The sequence below is a fragment of the Betta splendens genome, chromosome 13, assembly GCF_900634795.4.
Source record: "Betta splendens chromosome 13, fBetSpl5.4, whole genome shotgun sequence".
In the NCBI taxonomy this organism is placed as follows: Eukaryota; Metazoa; Chordata; class Actinopteri; order Anabantiformes; family Osphronemidae; genus Betta; species Betta splendens.
This window is the reverse complement of record NC_040893.2, coordinates 5,125,899-5,133,426: the sequence shown is the minus strand read 5'-3', so window position 1 is coordinate 5,133,426 and position 7,528 is coordinate 5,125,899.

Below are 7,528 nucleotides of genomic sequence, written 5' to 3'. Positions count from 1 at the left end.
CAGGGAAAGATAGCGTGGGCCAGGCTGGCCGGACGTGTGTGTTTGTGTTTGATTGAAGAGGGATGTGAGGCGCAGACCCCTCGCCGTTCCTGGAACGCTGCCACGCGGAGACGAAGGAGCGTCCTCCTCCTCAGCCGCTGCCGTCGCACGCGGCAGGCCCAGCTCAGCGCAGACGTGGAGGCTGAGACCCCATCAGAGCTGGAGCTGGACCAGCACCAGAGTGTTGATGCAGCGGCTCACGGGGTCACGCGTGAAGCATTTGTTGGCGAGCATCAGTCGTCAGGCAATCAGCAGACGCTAACTACTGACCGATGGAGACCAGGAGATAGTCTGGCACACGAGCGCCTGCAAAATACCGAACTGTCATCTTCACACATTTCATTTTTTTGTTTTTTCTTGCGAAAAACAAGCAAGAAGTTGCGTTTTAAATAGTTTGGTGCCTCTGGACTCCAGTCTGATTCACAGAACAGAGGGGGGGTCCGTCGTGAGTGCTGGTGGCAGTAACATCAGCTGAGACGGCAGGAGACAGAGGCGATGACCTATGGAACCGCCAGCAAGGCTCACTCATGGACGCTGATGATAACGGCCTCTGTTTTTACCAGGAAAGTGACACGCTTCAAGGTTGCGGCGGCCACCAAAACAGGATGAACCCTGGCTCACCCCCGCCGGCTCACGCTAGCGCTGCCGAGGCGGCGTGGCCGCGGGGCGACGGGCAGGTGGAGGCGCGGTGGAGCGCAGTCAGGGCCCGGTTTACATAACTGGACCTAACGGGTCAGTCAGGGAACGCTGATGTAAACGTGTCTGCCCACAGGAAGAGGTATCCTGTCCAAAATGTCCTCCGCTCGCTCCCTACGGCGTCTTTGTGTGCCCCCGTAACGTCACACTGGGCCGTATGAGAATTCCTTCGCCCCCGAGAGCTGCTTCCTGTCCGCAGAGGCAGAGTGTCCCTATCGCCACGGAAACAAAGTGAGTTAGACGCTCTGTTCTTCCTTATGGGACTCCAGAGGCCAGATGGACTCGAAGCGTTCATGCGCGCACGCACACACACACACACACACACACACACACACACACACACACACACACACACACACACACACACACACACACACACACACACACACACACACACACACACACACACACACACACACACAATTATTGTGTCATTATTTAATGTCTGCCTCTCTCTGTTTAGGTGTGTGTGTGTGTGTGTGTCACTGTGCACTGGGTGGGGGAGGATGGGGGAGGTACGTAGGAGGTCTATTGTTTCAGTCTGGAAGACAAAAGTGTTAGGAGGGGGCCAGGGAAAGTCAAGGGGATGCTAAATTTAGAGCACCTCTGCTGAAGTATTCCAAATATTCTTACGTGGATATGGAGGCTCACGTATACAGTCGGTTTCTTCATCCATCAACTAATGTCACGTCATTACACTGCACCCACAGACGGATACTCCCCGTATACAGTTGCCATGACCTCCTGCAGTAGAAAAAGTACTCGTCTGTTTCTAAATACAAACCTCTGCTTGTGTTGAGATGGACGACACGCTTTACCTTCAGATGAGTCGACAGCACGGGACACGGGGGGTTAAATCTTGCAGATGCCTTGGGGTCATTTCCTGCTAGTTCTACAGCCCTGACCTACTGGTGAGGACCTGGTCCCACAGACAGACGGACTTACGCATACACTCATGCGCACACACAGACACACACGTCCAGTGTTGACCTAGACTTCCTGTCAGACAGCGACACCCCCTCAGAGAGTGAGTGTTATGTGTCTCCACTACGTCCCCTGTAGAATCCTCTCATCCACTTCTGTCCGACCCATTGTTCTCTTAACACCAGGGACCGCGTCTGAGAGGATGGCAGCTTCCAAAACAGGTGCTTTGTTACAAAGAAACAACCCACTCTTTGTCACGGTAACGCCGGCGGCTCTTGAATGGCTCAACAGGAGCCGGTGCGTTTCAGGCTGACGTATACCAGCGCTCTCCGTTACATTCAAACTGTTTCCACAAAATGTTTATTTTCTGAAAGACCAACAAAATGACTTGTGAACGTGTCAGACATTCTCCTCCCCCCTCAAGCGCATGCAATAATATTTAGTGGACTGGTGGTCGTGCGCCTTCGCCAGGGTGTCAATTCGTTGCCTATGAGCTCATCTGCCCAGATTATAATCAGGTCAAGCATGGGTTCAATGGACATTTGTGCCAGATGTTATGAAATTCCCCCTCAGGTCTCTTACAGTAGATTGGATTGATTGGTTGGTCCACAAAAAATCAAATCAGTTAAGTCTCAAGTCCAATCAAGTGTTTAGAAGAAATATTCCTTTAAGCAACAGGTGGTGATGCTGAAGGTGGGACGTGGTACAGAGGAGTTGAAGGGACAGTGAAGGAGGATCAAGCTAATGATTGATAAGTAGGTTTGATGGTATCATGTAGTTACATAAATTTCAGACCCAATATTGTCAGGGCAGGAAGCACAGCTGAAATTCAATATTTTAGTTTCTCTTTTCCTATGTAGGAGTTTGATCAGGCATATAAATATCCAGACGTGTGCCTTCCTTCAGCACATACTGGGAGGATACACTGGGAGTGGAGACTTTGTGTTTGAGAAATACTCCATGACAGGCTTCTAAACCTGCATCACGTGATCAAGTTTGCCTTGGATTACAACTTTGGGCACTAAATCAACAAGATAAGCTTTTCCGAAACGGCCTATTAAGTTGCCTTGAATGAGAAAGTCCTGTGATTTGTTGTGCCCCAACCTCCCTGTTAGGACCATGAACTAAACGTATAGTGATGGCTGCCGCAGCGAGACGTGTCATTTGGGAGAATTGTGAACATACTGTACAGCACTGTCGTGTTGTTAAACAGAATCAATTGTTTTAAAATGACATTCCTGCATTATAAGTATGTGAGTTTAGTTTGGCAGAAACGTTACCTTTTAGCAAACTGAGCTGAGACACCGCCATCAGGCTCAGGCCACATCTCATTTAATTGGTTGATGATATCTGTTTCATTTTATTTTCAATATCTAGGACATATGTGCACTATAAGCAGGCCTCTGTTTATGAGCTTATGTTATTGAGTGCCCTGGCGATAAGAACCTGCAGCCGGTTGCCTCATCCTTTACTGTACATGCATATGTGCTCTGGGTGTGTCCGTCCATACCTGCATCTGCTTTACCCATTACAGTTCCAGTGTCGGGTCCTTGACCTGCAGAGGGGCACCGCGTGGTGAAGTACGTGTGGACCGCGTTTCCGCCCATGGCCGGGGTCTGATGTCAGCCGTGGTAAGGTGATGGGGTCTGAGCAAAGAATAGCACAGTCTGGGAGGTCCGTGCAAGACGCCGGCAGTCGAGTGAGAGCCCCAAGAGGTTGACGTAATAGCCAGAATCAGGACAGAGTCCATCCGCAGACCGTCCCCGTGTGTATGGATGTAGTTTTAGTTAACCTGCCTAGGAAATACAACTTTAATCCTAGGAGATCATTAAATCAGCATTTCCACCTCCAACACGTGCGTCTCCTCATCTCATTGTGATCAGAGCGACCACATGCTGAGACCTGTGATTACAGCTGAGTGTTTACAGCCCTCTCATATTAACACTTGTGTTAAAGCAGCATGGGGTAGCATCCTGGACTGGGTTCACGGTACCTGCAAAACCCAGAGCCACTTCATCCTATGGCTTTCGTAGCTGTTCCCCGGAAGCTCCTGTTGCTGTAACGACAAAAGGAAGCAAACCAAGAAAAACGACATTTGACAGAGTTCAAAATTTATTTGAAACCGAAGAACCAACAAAAGCAAAACGTTAGAGGAAGAACAAAACGCTCTGCATGGTGTCATATAAGGACTCATCATAAATTATGTACAAGAATGTGTTGCTTTTGCTTTCTTTTGGCTTCCTTTCGTCCACATTATACCGTTGCTCAATTCCCCCAACGCTACAGCTGCTAATGCCCAGTTTCACAGTACATAGGTAAATTAGAAATGGCACTTCACGTTTGAGATTGCACATCTGCATCTTTGTGTTTGCGTGCTCATACATGCGTGTGTGTGTGTGTGCGGGGTACGCTTCTACATGTGTGTAATGAGAACCAAATGGTGGAGTGTGTGAGTGCATGGTTTCTCTCCCCAATCTCTAATCAGACAGCCCCCAGGAGTACGGTGTGAGTGCGGACTCTGGGCTCAGAGTGCTGAGCTGCTACATAAATCAGCTCTGCCCATGGAGAAGCCTGGATACATACGGGCTCTGCTAACCTGCCGACGGAGCCACGGCTATTCTGCGCCGGGTGCTTTTGAGCTTTTCCCTATTTGTTATAGTCAGTAATGATAAGAGGCGTGAAAAGCAGCGTGAAGCTGCAGCCATAATGAAATCAGTCGTGTCTGAGTGACCACAGCGTGACCCGGTGAGCTGTGGGTAGGTGGTCTCCAGCTCAGGTGTGGTGCTGCTGGTAATTTATGTTATAATCCGTGTTTATCGTGATTATCTTTTCTCTCTCTCTCCATCGCCCCCTCCTCGTCTCCCTGTTTCGGGCCGTGTTCCCTGCAGGAGGTGTTTTCGCCCTGTCCTCCACGTCTCTTTCTTCTCCCTTTTCTCTTCTCCTTCACATCTGGTCAGGCAGCTGTGGCTGGCCAGAGTTCAGTGGGGTGGGAAGGTGTGGAGGGAAATAGCGGAGAAAAAGGAGTGGAGGGAGGCTATCAATTGCAAAGCCCAGGGCACAGTAAAAAAAAAAAAGAAAAAGAAAATTGACACAAAAAGTGCAGGGTAAAAAAAACAGGGAGCAAATCTCAGTTTCTCTCAGTCTATCTATCACACTGTCTCCCTGTGCACTATTAAACTCTATTAAAGAGAACAGCAGTGCAGGGATAAGAGGTGTAAGGGAGACTGGGGGTTTAGAGAGAAGCAGGGGAAGAAGGGGGCGGATGGTTGGGGCAAAGATTTCAATATCTGATTTCCACATCTTAAATACATTCGTTCATCTCACTCTGGGGCTTTTGGAGAGTTGGAGAAAGTAGAGGAAATGATTGAAGAAGGGAGAGGACCATGGACGAGGGTACGCATGACATTTTCATTGTGGAATTTGATTTCTATTGTTTCTGTGGTCAACATATTGCCCAAAGATTCCACATGCCATCATGGCCACACGAGCTCGGAGCAGCTAAACGCTCACAGATGGGATTACACACTTCGTGCACATGTAGATTTCTTGATTCCTGTCAGGCTTGAGTCTGTTTTTTTTCCAGCTTTTTTTTTTTTTTTTTTGCAATATGCCAATGTCAGCACATGATTTAGTGCCTGTGCGAGTGCGTCACCGCGCTTCGGCGTTCCAGGATGTCATCTGTCCCGCACCTTGATGCCAACTCGCCGCATCTCGGAAGATCCGAAGTTCAGCGGAAGTTCACGACCCGTGTCTGAGTTCACGTGGGGACAAAGGCCTTTCTGGGGGAGCGCGAACTCTTCCTTGTGGTCTCGTGTGACTCTGAACATATGGAAAGTCACCCTGGGGGGGGGGGTGGACTTTCCCCTCCTACTTATTTTACTACCAGTTTAACAAACAGCGATGGTCAGAAACAGACAGCGTTGGAGGGGAGCGGGGGAGGAAGCGGGAGGCGGGCGGTAACCAGGGCAGGTGAGTGTGAGTGTGAGTCGTGTTTCCTGACAGTGTGCGTACACGTATTTCTGTGTGTGAACTCACACTCCTCTCCGCACAGGAAGCGCCTGATTAGCGCTAACGAGAACTGCAGGCCGCATTAATGCAACCACACACCTCTCCCTCCCTCGCGCCGCTCGCGTTCCTGCCATCTGCACTCATCCGCACTCGCTGCCAGACACCATAAACCCACTGCAGAGGCCTGAGACGCACACCAGAGCGCCGGGGGGGGGGGGGTCAAGCACATACACATACACGCAGCGCAAACAAGCCTACGCAAACACGAAAGCGTGGCAAAAGTAAAAGCGAGGACAACGCAGGTTTATTTCGTTTTCCAGCCTGCGCTGCGTCGAAGGAAACGAACAGAGCTCGCAGATCAGAGATAACGAGGGCGATGGAGAACGAGAAGCTGGATGGGAAAACGGTCTGCTGGTGTACACGTCTTGCTAAATGCTCCTGCAGATGGACAGACGGGGCGTTTTCGTATTGAGACATGGATACCCCCCTCTCCTCCGCTCTCTGGGCTGCCACCCACACAATAACATGTGTTTCGCATTGGAGGCAGAGATGTGCGAACCCGCGGCCAAGCGCTCGGCGCAACTGGCAGCCGGCTCTCCCTCCGTCTGCAGTGACAGGACGGAGCGCGTGACCTTGATAAAACCGAGATCAGATTGCATGAAACGCGGCGCGCGACGGTGAAAAACAGCGACGCCTTTGTGTTTCAGCTGATTTCCAGGATAAAGATGTCATTTTCAAGCTCGTGCGCCACTGTGAAGACGTTAATATGTGTTTATTGTAGTTTGGAAAGATAGACACTTTAACAATCGCACAGCATCAGTGGAGACTCTGCCCAGGGGATTGTTAGTGAGTAACAAAGTCAGACTACATGGAGTTGCTTGTCAAATTGGCAAATCAGTCTAGCGATTAGCTCAACAGTGGAAACTCGCTGGTTTTCATGAACGTTGCCACGGGAGACGAAAGCTCCAGACGATGAAAGCTTAAAGCCAAAGAACCAGATACGGTACGTTGTCACGCCAAAGGTGGAGCAGGGCGGGGGGGGGGCATCATGGTCGGGATCCGCCGCGCTTCCTTTGGACCTGGACAGGCAGTTAACATGGAGGAAGTCTGACTGAGCAGAGTCATAGGGCAGCGTACGTGCTCAGCGTGGCTGTGAGCCAGCTGAAGCTAACTCCACTGCACAACAGCTCTGCAGATGCAAAGTCCACATTCTGGAGCGGCCCGGGCCGGCCCACACTTCAGCCCAGTGGAGATGCTGTGTACTGACCCGAAGAGTGGGGGGCTGTTCTACGAAGAAAAGGGCAACGTTTGCCTTGGACGACCCGCAGGCTTAGCCACAGGTACAGAACCGTTCAATGACATTTGATCCCAATATTTGTAGCCAGTACAAATTGTGGTTGTTGATATTTGTGACTTTGGTCAAAATCAGATCACATTTTATGACTATTATTTAATGGAGAACACCACAAAATCCCAAAAGTGTCATAAAACATTGAGGAGTTTTTTAGTTATAGTAACGCTACATAAATGCACATAAACAAGTGCAAGATTCTCTCAAAAGCTTCAAAAAGCCACAGTTTGACATTGTCCCAGCCGGGAGCTTGACCCAACTGTGCTGAGGAAGAAAAGGGGCAAACAGGTACATGTGTGTCTGTCCGGCGGGGGGCCGCTGCTGTTTGATCACGTTCATTCAGTGAGCGGATGAGGATCAGACACGCAGACACACAAACATAAACACGCACGCACGCAGTTAAAAGCGAGCGTCAGATAAAGGGAAGACGTCGTGAGGAAACACATGGCATTGTATGTTCACAACGTAGGCAACGCATGTGACGAGGAAGGACCGCGGGAGGTCTCTGTG